Here is a 12,719-nt window from a genome sequence, read left to right on the forward strand (position 1 = left end):
AGTCCTCCGCGGAAGTAGATAACGGAGGCGACAACCCCGACCACCTCAGGAGCTGCCGCGACCACCATCCGCCTCGCCGTCGTCGACAACGTCGATCGCCCGCCTCGCCGGAGCCCAGGTGAGCCTCCGACCCCCTACCGCCGTCGTAGGCAGGGTTTCCTCTCGCCGCCTCATGTCGTGCATGGAGATGAACGTGCGCCGTAGATCTTGGTTTTAATCCAACGACCCTGATACGTCTCCAACGTATCTATAATTTCTGATTTTCCATGCTTGTTTTATGACAATACCTACATGTTTTGCTCACACTTTATAATGTTTTTATGCGTTTTCCGGAACTAACCTATTAACAAGATGCCGAAGTGCCAGTTCCTGTTTTTCTGCTGTTTTTGGTTCCAGAAAGGCTGTTCGGGCAATATTCTCGGAATTCGACAAAACAAAGACCCAGTATCTTATTTTTCCCGGAAGATTCCAGAACACCGGAGGGGAGACGAAGATGGGCCAGGGGGGCCCCACACGACAGGGCCGCGCGGGCTCCACCCTGGCCGCACCGGCCTATGGGGAGGGAGCCCTGGCTCCCTTCCGACTCCGCCTCTTCGCCTATATAAGCCCTTTCGACCTAAAAACGCGATACCAATTGACGAAACTCCAGAAAGATTCCAGGGGCTCCGCCGCCATCGCGAAACTCCAATTTGGGGGACAGAATCTCTGTTCCGGCACCCTGCCGGGACGGGGAAGTGCCCGCATCGGACACGCCATCTCTCATGCGTAGTCCCCATGACTACGTTCTAGCGTAACTAGCTCACTCCCATGTACTTCAATACAATGATCTCATGAGCTGCCTTACATGATTGAGATCCATCTGATGTAATCGGTGTTGTGTTTGTTGGGATCCGATGGATGATACATTATGATTAGTCTATCTATAAAGTTTGTGAAGTTATTCTTGTTGCAATCTTGTTATGCTTAATGCTTGTCACTAGGGCCCGTGTGGCATGATCTTAGATTTAAGCTCTATAATTATTTCTTAGATTGTATCTACAAGTTGTTTGCACATATTGCTGTCCGGAACCCGTGGCCCAAAAGTGACAGAAATTGGGACATCCGGAGGGGAAGGTTGTGATATGAGGATCACATGTTTTCACCAAGTGTTAATGCTTTGCTCCGGTGCTCTATTAAAAGGAGTACCTTAATAGCTAGTAGATTCCCTTGAGGCCCGGCTGCCACCGGCTGGTAGGACAAAAGATGTTGTGCAAGTTTCTCATTGCGAGCACGTACGACTATATATGGAAAACATGCCTACATGATTAATAATCTTGATGTTCTGTCTTAATGCTTTCAATCTATCAATTGCCCAACTGTAATTTGTTCACCCAACACTTGTCACTTGTTATTGGAGAGTTACCACTAGTGTAGATCGCTGGGAACCCTGGTCCATCTCTCATCATCATATACTCGTTTCTATATGTCATTGGAAGTAGTATCAACTATTTTCTGGTGCCATCGCCTCTGTGTTATTGCTACTGCTGTTGTGTTACTGTTACTATTGCTCTCATATTACTGCTGCTTTCACATCACCCCTGTTACTAGTGCTTTTCCAGGTGCAGCTGAATTGACAACTCAGTTGTTAAGGCTTATAAGTATTCTTTACCTCCCCTTGTGTCGAATCAATAAATTTGGGTTTTACTTCCCTCGAAGAGTGTTGCGATCCCCTATACTTGTGGGTTATCAATACTATTTTCTGGCGCCGTTGCCGGGGAGGCATAGCTCTACTCATAAGTTCACCTGGGGAGTACACTCTACCTCTCTCTCTGTTTTTATTTTGTTTTGCTTAGTTTACTTTTGTCTAGTTTATTTGTGCTTAGTTTATTTCTGTCTAGTATTATTTTGCTTAGTTTACTTTTGTCTAGTTTGTTTTTGTTTTGTTTTATTTTTCTCATACACCCAAAAATCCATAAAAATTTGAAAAACCTAAAAATTAAAAACTGCTGTTATGGGAGAACCCGCAACCTATTTGGAGCTCATAGAATTATATAATAATTATAGAGAATCAAGAACGGGTAAAGTCATGAGTGCTGTGATAGAAAAATTGAATACAATTGCTAAAGTCTTGCTTAAACGCCATGATATAAACTGTTGCTCTCAACAGGATACTAAACATCTGAAATTCCAATGTCGCTTTAGTGAAGAAGCTTTAATTAAGAATTATAATTGGAATAGATATATTCATTTTGGGTTCGAAGAGGTAGAACAATTTGTCTTATTTATGGGAGCTTCTGAGATCGAATCCTTGATGTCTAAAAATTATGAAACTTGTGCTGTTTGTAAGGACCTTAAAGATTATGTCTCTTATATCCTTAATTTTTGCATAAAAAGTTACAGCGATAATCCTTATATATTTAATAAAGAGAGACTCATTAATGCACAAGAATGCACTCACAATTTGCAGTAACCTGTGGAAGAAGAAATTGATGAACCTGAAAGCTCATTGGATGAAAAAGAGGAGGAAATTGATGAACCTAAAAGCTCATTGGATGAAAAAGAAGAGGAGAGTGATGAGCAAAAGGAGGAAGAATGGATTAGCTACCCATGCCAACCTTCTAATGAGAGTAACTCTTTATCTCTTACACTATTTGATTGTCATCCATGCTTACCAAAGAAGAATGAATGTTATGTTCCTGTGGATTCTCTTGAAATATTCCCTATGAGTAAAACTTGTGAGAATAATTATGCTACTGTTATTTATGATAATTCATGCTATTTTGATAAATCTTATGATAATACTTTGTTTATGCCTGATGTCGAAATGCATGGTACTAAAGAATTTTGCTTGGCAAATGTTTATGATAAAGCTCTAGATGATGGTCCTATGTCACTTGATAATATTAATTTTACTACTAATGAAAATGGGATTGGAGAGTTCTTGACTTTATGTAGGAGTCCCATATCTCTTGAGATTGATCAATCATCTTGTTATATTATTGATAAAAGTGGGTTTGGAAGTTTTAATCCCACTATTTTTTGAGCCTGACAAAAATTATGTGTTTGTGGATCATGAAAAACATGCTTTATGTGATAGTTATATTGTTGAGTTTGTTCATGAAGCTACTGAAAATTATTATGAGAGAGGAAAATATGGTTGTAGAAATTTGCATGGTACTAAAACACCTCTCTATATGTTGAAATTTTTGAAGTTACTCTTGTTTTATCTTCCTACGCTTGTCACTTTGTTCTTCATGAATTTATTTGTGTACAAGATTCCTATGCATAGGAAGTGGGCTAGACTTAAATGTGTTTTGAACTTGCTTTTTGATGCTCTCTTTTGCTTCAACTCTTATTCCTTATGTGAGCATCATTAAAATTGCTGAGCCCATCTTAATGGCTATAAAGAAAGCACTTCTTGGGAGATAACTCATGTATTTATTTTGCTACTGTTTTGTTGTGTTTTGGAAGTTGTTACTACTGTAGCAACCTCTCCTTATCTTTATTTTATTGCATTGTTGTGCCAAGTAAAGTCTCTAATAGAAAGTTGATACTAGATTTGGATTTCTGCTAGGAAACAGATTTCTATCTGTCACGAATTTGGGTAGGGTTCTCTTTAGGTAACTCAGAAAAATCTGCCAGTTTACGTGTGTGTTCCTCAGATATGTACGCAACTTTAATTTGTTTTGAGTTTTCTGATTTGAGCAACGGAAGTACCTCTTAAAAATTCATCTTTACTGGCTGTTCTGTTTTGATAGATTCTGTCTCTGCTTTTTGCATTGTCTCTTGTGGACTTTAAGTGAGGCTTTCTAGACGTGGAGAGCTGTAGCTAATGTTTTATTGAGTTCTTGCAATGTGTCACTACAGGACTAATGTGAATTCGAGTTTTTTGAGTACTAACCCATCTAATGAAGTTTATGAGAAGTTTGGTGTGAAGGAAGTTTTCAACGGTCAAGAGGGGAGGATGATATATGATCAAGAAGAGTGAAAAGTTTAAGCTTGGGGATGCCCCCGTGTTTCATCCCTGCATATTTCAAGAAGACTCAAGCGTCTAAGCTTGGGGATTCCCAAGGCATCCCCTTCTTCATCAATAATTTATCAGGTTTCTTCTACTGAAACTATATTTTTATTCGGTCACATCTTATGTGCTTTACTTGGAGCGTCTGTGTGTTTTTATTTTTGTTTTTGTTTGAATAAAGATGGATCCTAGAAATCCTTGTTTGGGAGAGAGACACGCTCCGCTTTTTCATATGAACACTTGTGTTCTTCGTTTTACTTCTAATGTTCAATGGTAAAAGTTGGAAGCTACAACACTTATGGTTATTTGGTTGGAAACAGAAAATGCCTCATATTGTCTTGAATAATTTGATACTTGGCAATTGTTTTGAGCTCTCAAGTAGATCATGATTAAGTTCTTGCATCATGTAGTTTAAACCTATTAGTGGAGGACTACCGTAGAGCTTGTTGAAATTGGTATGCATGATTGGTCTCTCTAAGATCTAGATATTTTCTGGTAAAAGTGTTTGAGCAACAAGGAAGACAGTGTAGAGTCTTATAATACTTGCAATATGTTCTTATGTGATTTTTGCTGTACCGGTTCATACTTGTGTTTTCTTCAAACAACCTTGCTAGCCCAAAGCCTTGTACTGAGAGGGAATGCTTCTCGTGCATCCAAAACCTTGAGCCAAAACCTATGCCATGTGTGTCCACCATACCTACCTACTATGTGGTATTTCCTGCCATTCCAAGTAAATACTTCATGTGCTACCTTTAAACCTTCAAAATGCTTCTCAATTTGTGTCGATGTTTTATAGCTCATGAGGAAGTATGTGGTGTTTATCTTTCAATCTTGTTGGGCAGCTTTCACCAATGGACTAGTGGCTTCATCCGCTTATCCAATAATTTTGCAAAAAGAGCTGGCAATGGGGTTCCCAGCCCCAATTAATCTCAAATAGACACTCCTCCATGGTATGTGAAATGTTGGAAGGCACCCGAGAATTCGGTTAGCCATGGCTTGAGAAAGCAAAGGTGGGGAGGAGTGTCATCTAAATAAAACTACAATAAATAGACACTCCTTCATGGTATGTGATTGTTGGAAGGCACCCGAGGATTCGGTTAGCCATGGCTTGTGAAAGCAAAGGTTGGAAGGAGTGTCACCCAAAAATAAAAATAAACTACATCATGGGAGCCGCTCTTTGAAGGTCTGTCTGGAAAGGGGGTTAGAGTGCCCACTACCATTCGTTGACAATAACAAACACCTCTCAAAACTTTACTTTTATGGTCTCTATATGATTTCAAAACTTAAAAAGCTCTAGCACATGATTTAATCCCTCCTTCCCTCTGCGAAGGGCCTTTCTTTTACTTTATGTTGAGTCAGTTTGCCTACTTCCTTCCAACTTAGAAGCAAACACTTGTGTCAACTGTGCATTGATTCTTACATACTTGCTTATTTGCATTCATCATATTACTCTGCGTTGACAATTATCCATGAGATATGCATGTTGAAAGTTGAAAGCAACTGCTGAAACTTATATCTTCCTTTGTGTTGTTTCGATGCCTTTACTTTGAATTTATTGCTTTATGAGTTAACTCTTATGCAAGACTTTTGATGCTTGTCTTGAAAGTACTATTCATGAAAAGTTTTGCTATATGTTATCAATTTGTTAGCAACTATAGATCATTGCCTTGAGTCACTTCATTCATCTCATATGCTTTGCAATAGTATGATCAAGGTTATGTAAGTACGTAGCATGTCACTACAGAAATTATTCTTTTTATCGTTTACCTACTCGAGGACGAGTAGGAACTAAGCTTGGGATGCTGATACGTCTCCAACGTATCTATAATTTCTGATGTTCCATGCTTGTTTTATGACAATACCTACATGTTTTGCTCACACTTTATAATGTTTTTATGCGTTTTCCGGAACTAACCTATTAACAAGATGCCGAAGTGTCAGTTCCCGTTTTCTGCTGTTTTTGGTTCCAGAAAGGATGTTCGGGCAATATTCTCGGAATTCGACGAAACAAAGACCCAGTATCTTATTTTTCCCGGAAGATTCCAGAACACCGGAGGGGAGACGAAGATGGGCCAGGGGGGCCCCACACGACAGGGCCGCGCGGGCTCCACCCTGGCTGCGCCGGCCTATGGGGAGGGAGCCCTAGCGCCCTTCCGACTCCGCCTCTTCGCCTATATAAGCCCTTTCGACCTAAAAACGTGATACCAATTGACGAAACTCCAGAAAGACTCCAAGGGCGCCGCCGCCATCGCGAAACTCCAATTCGGGGGACAGAATCTCTGTTCAGGCACCCTGCCGGGACGGGGAAGTGCCCCCGGAAGCCATCTCCATCGACGCCACCGCCTCCATCATGCTCCGTGAGTAGTTCCCCCATGGACTACGGGTTCTAGCGATAGCTAGTTTGTACTCTCTCTCCCATGTACTTCAATACAATGATCTCATGAGCTGCCTTACATGATTGAGATCCATCTGATGTAATCGGTGTTGTGTTTGTTGGGATCCGATGGATGATACATTATGATTAGTCTATCTATAAAGTTTGTGAAGTTATTGTTGCTGCAATCTTGTTATGCTTAATGCTTGTCACTACGGCCCGAGTGGCATGATCTTAGATTTAAGCTCTATAATTATTGCTTAGATTGTATCTACAAGTTGTTTGCACATATTGCTGTCCGGAACCCGAGGCCCCAAAGTGACAAAAATTGGGACAACCGGAGGGGAAGGCTTTGATATGAGGATCACATGTTTTCACCAAGTGTTAATGCTTTGCTCCGGTGCTCTATTAAAAGGAGTACCTTAATAGCCAGTAGATTCCCTTGAGGCCCGGCTGCCACCGGCTGGTAGGACAAAAGATGTTGTGCAAGTTTCTCATTGCGAGCACGTACGACTATATATGGAAAACATGCCTACATGATTAATAATCTTGATGTTCTGTCTTAATGCTTTCAATCCTATCAATTGCCCAACTGTTATTTGTTCACCCAACACTTGTCACTTGTTATTGGACAGTTACCACTAGTGTAGATGAAGCGACACAACCTGAATACAGATTGAATCTCTGTGCTTTCTGTGCTAGTCCCTTGGATCAATCGCTAGCACACACAGTTCGATGAATAATCAGAATAGCAAATGCGTCAATTATTACAACGTATGATCCATGGTATAATTATTACAAAGCGCATAGCTCAAGGCTAGCTGAAAATAACATAGTTCAAGCAGCAAATAAATAATCGAAGAGCTCCATCACGCCACAGGCGAACATGTTGGGTGTAAGCTCGCAACCTATGGTATCTCTTACTCGTCTTCAAAATAACCTGCAACATAAAAACGTTGCAGCCCCGAAGGGTCATTACACTTGGAATGGAAATGGAAAGATGTCATACGGTGGCTTTTCTGGCGCCTATAACTACATTATATTTGGCAGGTGGAGTTCATATTTGCGTAAAGCCAGTTTTGTTTTCCCTACTCTCAAAACATTTATTTAAAACATAGTATATCAATAAGACTAATTACTACCCATAATCCACCTGGTGCATTAATTTCAGAAATTCGACTGACGAGATCATCCAACAGTTTCAAGCTCTAATTGCTCATAGATGTCCGTAACCGGGGACACGGCTAAGTACTTAGTTTTGACACTCTCGAGAGGTCTGTACACATTCCCCACATGACCTAGTCTCGTTCTTCTTCCATGATGCGCATTTTGCTCAAATGGACGATGTAGACTAGGACAAGACCTTTCAGAAGCGATACCTCAACCACAATGGACGCGCTTCGTCCTACCAATATCTACCACCCTCTCGTACATTGGGTCGAGTTCTCGCAACCTACTCAATCTAGCCAGAGCCCATATAGCACGTGGTTGTACTGGAAGCTACTAAAACAAGAAAACCGGGCTAATCTCTTTGTTCCTGGGTGGCCAACCTCAAGTGTGATGCACACGGTGCTGCCATAGAAATGACCCCGGTGCAACCACTCAACATACACCAAGCATTACCTCTTACCACCCAGGGGTGTATTAATTTGACATGGTTGTTTTCATTAAGAGAATAAAACATTTAACTCTCGCAACCTCTCCAGTTTGATAATATCCCAGGACCAGCAATTTGAAAACATTATGCACATAAAACAACTACCAATGCAAAGAAAACAGTAGGATATTGAGTTTGTGACACTTGCCTTGGTCGGTGTTCAGACAGTCGTCGCAATCACACTCGTTGCAATCCGGGCAATCTAACGCAAGCAAAACAATTCACAATCAAACACCAAACAACACAAACAAGTATAACACATAATGAATTTATGTATGCATGCTCTGGAAAGAAATTTGATATCAAACATTTTTATAGACAATTACTTTATGCAATAAAGGTTTCAAATAGCCATTTAACCCTGAACAAAATATATTTGTATAAAATAGTTTCTAATATCTCTTGCAGGCATACTGGTGGATAGGCAATTTGAGTATCTGCAATTTGGCGTTGGATTCATATTAAAGCAGTTTACAGAATTTAAAATATATAAAAAATACTATATACACTATTTTAAATTGGAAAAATCGCAAGATTCGTAAAAGAACAAACTAACAGTACCAAAATGTTCCTCTCATTTTTCTGAATCCAAAGATATATTATTTGTTCAAAACCGAGTTACGAAAATATGTTTATGATTTTTCCAAGATTAAACGTTTCGCGGTCGTTTAATAATTTGCTCCGAAAAGTTGTCAGAAAAAGTTTCTCGAATGGAGAAACTTCCTACACGAAAGTTACAGAGAATTCAATTACGAACTTAATGCAAAAGGAACTATCTAAAACGGAGCTATAGATTATTTGTTATGAATTTTCAAAGTCTTTATGGGTGAAAGAGCTAGCACCATCTGCATGATCGATCGATTTGGAAACGAGACAGTACGGTTCAGTTATTGAGCTAGCCATCTACCAAGCTGATCGGTGATCAGTTCATGCGGGAGGGAATAAAAATTAAAGAAACGTGGTGAGGCATGAATGCATGATAGGCTGTACCGGCTCACTGCTACGTACTGCTACGAACTATGCTGGGGAGTGGTGGAGGGCGACGAAGGAGACGGACGCGGTGCTGTTGCCTCCGACTCTGCAGGTGACGGTGAGGTGCGGCTTCACGGGATGATTTCGGTCACATACTCTTCAGCGATCTGCTAGTTCCGAACAGCGGCGGTTCCTGGCTGAATTCCTCCGTCTCCGGCGAAGCTCCGACGGTCTCGTGTGTGCGTGTTCTTGTGGTTCTGCTGGTGGGGAAAAAGTTAAAAGATGCGGTAGATTGATCTATGAATCTTGGACAGAGAAGGGGAAGGGCGAGGGTTCCTGGAACCTTCTTGGAACTTGGTGGCGGGCGTACTCCGGCGAGAAATTCGCCGTAATCCGGCGAGAAATTTGCGCAGCCTGGCGGCGCAAAAATTGGGGATTTCGGAGAGGAAAAACGGAGGAGATTATGAGGTATTTATAGAGGGATTTTCGTGGCAAGGGGGCAAGCAAATCCGAGCAGAATCGAGCGAGAAAATTGGGATATTTCGCGGCCGGTACCCACTCGTACGCGAAACAGACTCCAGGCGAAGGTAGAAGATGATTGTGGGTCCCAGCGGTTAGGGAAAAGAAAAGTAAAGTAAACGAGAGGAGAAAAGGAAAAAAACGGGGCGTGTGCGTCCCGTGAGCTGCTGCTCGCTTGCATGTGCGTGCCTGGCTGGGCCGTTTGGCCTGACCGGCCGGTCAGTTTATTTCTTTTTTTTTTCCTTTCTCTTTTCTGTTCTTTTCTGAATTTACTGAATTAGCTGTAGGTTGCAAAATCTGACGGAAATAAAAATACGAAAATTTGTAAAGACTCCCAGTACAGTATCTGGACATAATGAGCACAGCTCCAATCCAGTAAAGCACTAGGATAAATATAGTATGCATATAGATTAATCAACAAGGAGCAAAACTAGCAATATAAATTACTTTTATGCAAGAAGCAAGTAAAACATTTTCTAAAACTGAAAATTTGACATGCTGATATGATGCAATGCATGAATTTGAAAATGCACAGTTTTTAGGATGTTACAGTAGATCGCTGGGAACCCTGGTCCATCTCTCATCATCATATACTCGTTTCTATATGTCATTGGAAGTAGTATCAACTATTTTCTGGTGCCATCGCCTCTGTGTTATTGCTACTGCTGCTGTGTTACTGTTACTATTGCTCTCATATTACTGCTGCTTTCACATCACCCCTGTTACTAGTGCTTTTCCAGGTGCAGCTGAATTGACAACTCAGTTGTTAATGCTTATAAGTATTCTTTACCTCCCCTTGCGTCGAATCAATAAATTTGAGTTTTACTTCCCTCGAAGACTGTTGCGATCCCCTATACTTGTGGGTTATCAGACCCCCATTCGTCCATACCGTTTCGGTGTGAATCTGACACTGACGAGTGCAGCCCACTGTCAGGCCGCCAGCGTGTGCGCAAAGCGCCACTGGGCCGGCCCGTTCGCTTTCTCCCTGGCCCAATTCCCTTTTCCGCCAGAGCCCAATGATTTGAATTTCGTTTAAATGATTAAATCAAATTTGAATACTGATGCCAAATCCAAAATTCAATAAAACAAAATATACTAAGCCAAAATTGGTGAATTTTATATTGTTGGAAAGCTTATGAAATTATCTAACCAACTACACTGGAACAATTGCAATGAAAATAACAAGTCAGTTCCTTTTCCAATTTTAAACAATTTGATGTGATTCCACCTCTCATAATTCATATTTCAAATACTCTAATTGTTTATGCAAAAATATGGCATGGTTGTCTCAAAGGATCATGGGCTAGATTCAAATAGTGGCTATGTGGACATTTCTATCTCTTTCAAATTATTTCAAAAATAGTATTTGAAATCTATGAGATGTAGCATCTCATTTAAATCATTGTCCCAAGTAATTCTATATAAGGTAATGGCTTTAGTCTCATGTGTTATTACTTAGTAATATTAAATTGTTTCCATAATAGTATTTAAATTGCATGAGATGTAGTATCTCATTTAAATCATTTTCCCAAATGGTAAATATGAAGTGGTGACCTAGGTCAACATGATCTCCTACTTATTCTTTGAGGATATTAAATCTTAGTAATGTTCAAGGAAAGGAAATTATTCTTCAAAGTAAATAAATGGAAACACTAGTCAAACTTTCAATGAGAGGAAATTATTTTCCTAACCCTAAATAAGAAAACCCTAGTATTATGTTGAGTGATGATTATGATGATGCTAAATCATCTTGTGTGAACCATTAGGGTTAATTAGTCTACTTAAGTATTGTTTGGTGATTGTATCCTCGTATTCGTTTATAGACGCTAGTACCAGAGACTACAAGGAAGAGGAGGTCTTCTACGAAGAAGAGGACCACATTGACAACTATACCAACCAAGGAAAGCTATTACCAATACAAGATATTAATATGAGCAAGCTCTACTAGAGCAAGCCACCATTGCAACATTTTTTTGTTTACAGATTTATCCAAGCCCAAGTTTTTTATCTTGCAATCCTTTACTTTGTTTACCAAAGCTTGTTCTTATAATTGATAATGGTCTAGAGGTAGCATACTACAAGAGTTTAGAACTTAGCCTAGAGAGCAAAACTTTAGTTAGCACCCCTCATGATTAGTTGCTAGTGCTAAAACTAAAATTGACTACTCTAGATGGGAACTTGTGAATCAAATGACTTTGAAAACCTTGGAATGATGAGTCATTTTATTGAAAGCTTTGAAGGTGAATATGAACTTTGGGGAACAATGTGACTCTTTGACAAAAACTGATGGTTGGGTTCGGATGCGATACCATTCCAATTTTCAAGTACCCCCACAATATCTGAATCTGGGTAAGGCTTAACTGGAAACTTATGTAATTTAGTATGGGTTCCCTCTGAACAAGCGTCATAGAGGTTATGCCGAGGCTGCCTCCGTTGAAAGTGAAATGACATGAAATGAGGTGAATGTCCTACCCAAGCCCTTTGCAGTTCCCAGGATGGCGATTTTCCATGGCTGGGAAGCCAAACTCATAGGGAGAGGTGCATGTACTAAGGTATGTAATTGAAAGGTTATGATTGCTAGTTCGCACACTGAGTGTGATAAATCAGGGTCAGTGACCCCTAACAGACTATTGCAAATATTGTGGCACAAGTGTACGACCTCTGCAGAGTGTTAAACTATTCGAATAGCCGCGTCCGCGATCATGGACAGTAGGAAAGACCATACTGTTCCGTCATCAGAACTTTTCAAAATGTGACTGGTAACTTGTGACTTAAACTTGAAAGGTGACTTTGACTTGAATTACAACAGAGTTGTGGGAATGACAATAATGTTCCCACTTAAGTATTTTAGGTTAATCAAGGAGTCTTTGCTATAAAGTATTTATGAAATAAAATTGGCTTTGTGCTAATGAACCTAGAAGCTTAGAATACCTATTAGAGCTATTAGTACTTCTATTAGTATTAGCTTGCTAGTACTTTAAAATACTCATGGCTTTGTCCCTGGCTATTCAAATGGCCAGACTATGAAGAGGAGCCCCAGTACCATGAAGATGGACAGCAAGACATCTACGATAACTAGGACTACTTCCTGACATCAAGCGTTGCCTGTGAAACAGATGGACCACTACTACTTCGCTTCCGCTATGTGTTTTGTAATTGATCATTAGATCAACTATTATTGTAAGACTGGATCATGTGAT

The 12,719-nt window shown here is 40.2% G+C and overlaps 1 long non-coding RNA gene across 2 annotated transcripts; it reads right to left on the reverse strand.

Moving 5' to 3' along the window:
• Positions 1-8,171: 8,171 nt before the first annotated feature.
• On the reverse strand, positions 8,172-9,599 carry LOC124682986. 2 transcript variants are annotated; one of them, XR_006996519.1, is made up of 3 exons: positions 9,344-9,599; positions 9,037-9,257; positions 8,172-8,230 (listed from the first exon to the last, which is right to left on the reverse strand). It is a non-coding gene; the product is annotated as an uncharacterized LOC124682986 (long non-coding RNA). The 2 variants fall into 2 exon arrangements; XR_006996518.1 differs by having other exon boundaries at positions 8,176-8,230; positions 9,019-9,257.
• Between the last annotated feature and the right edge of the window lie 3,120 nt (positions 9,600-12,719).

This window comes from Lolium rigidum, chromosome 1, assembly GCF_022539505.1.
Source record: "Lolium rigidum isolate FL_2022 chromosome 1, APGP_CSIRO_Lrig_0.1, whole genome shotgun sequence".
Lineage (NCBI taxonomy): Eukaryota > Viridiplantae > Streptophyta > Magnoliopsida > Poales > Poaceae > Lolium > Lolium rigidum.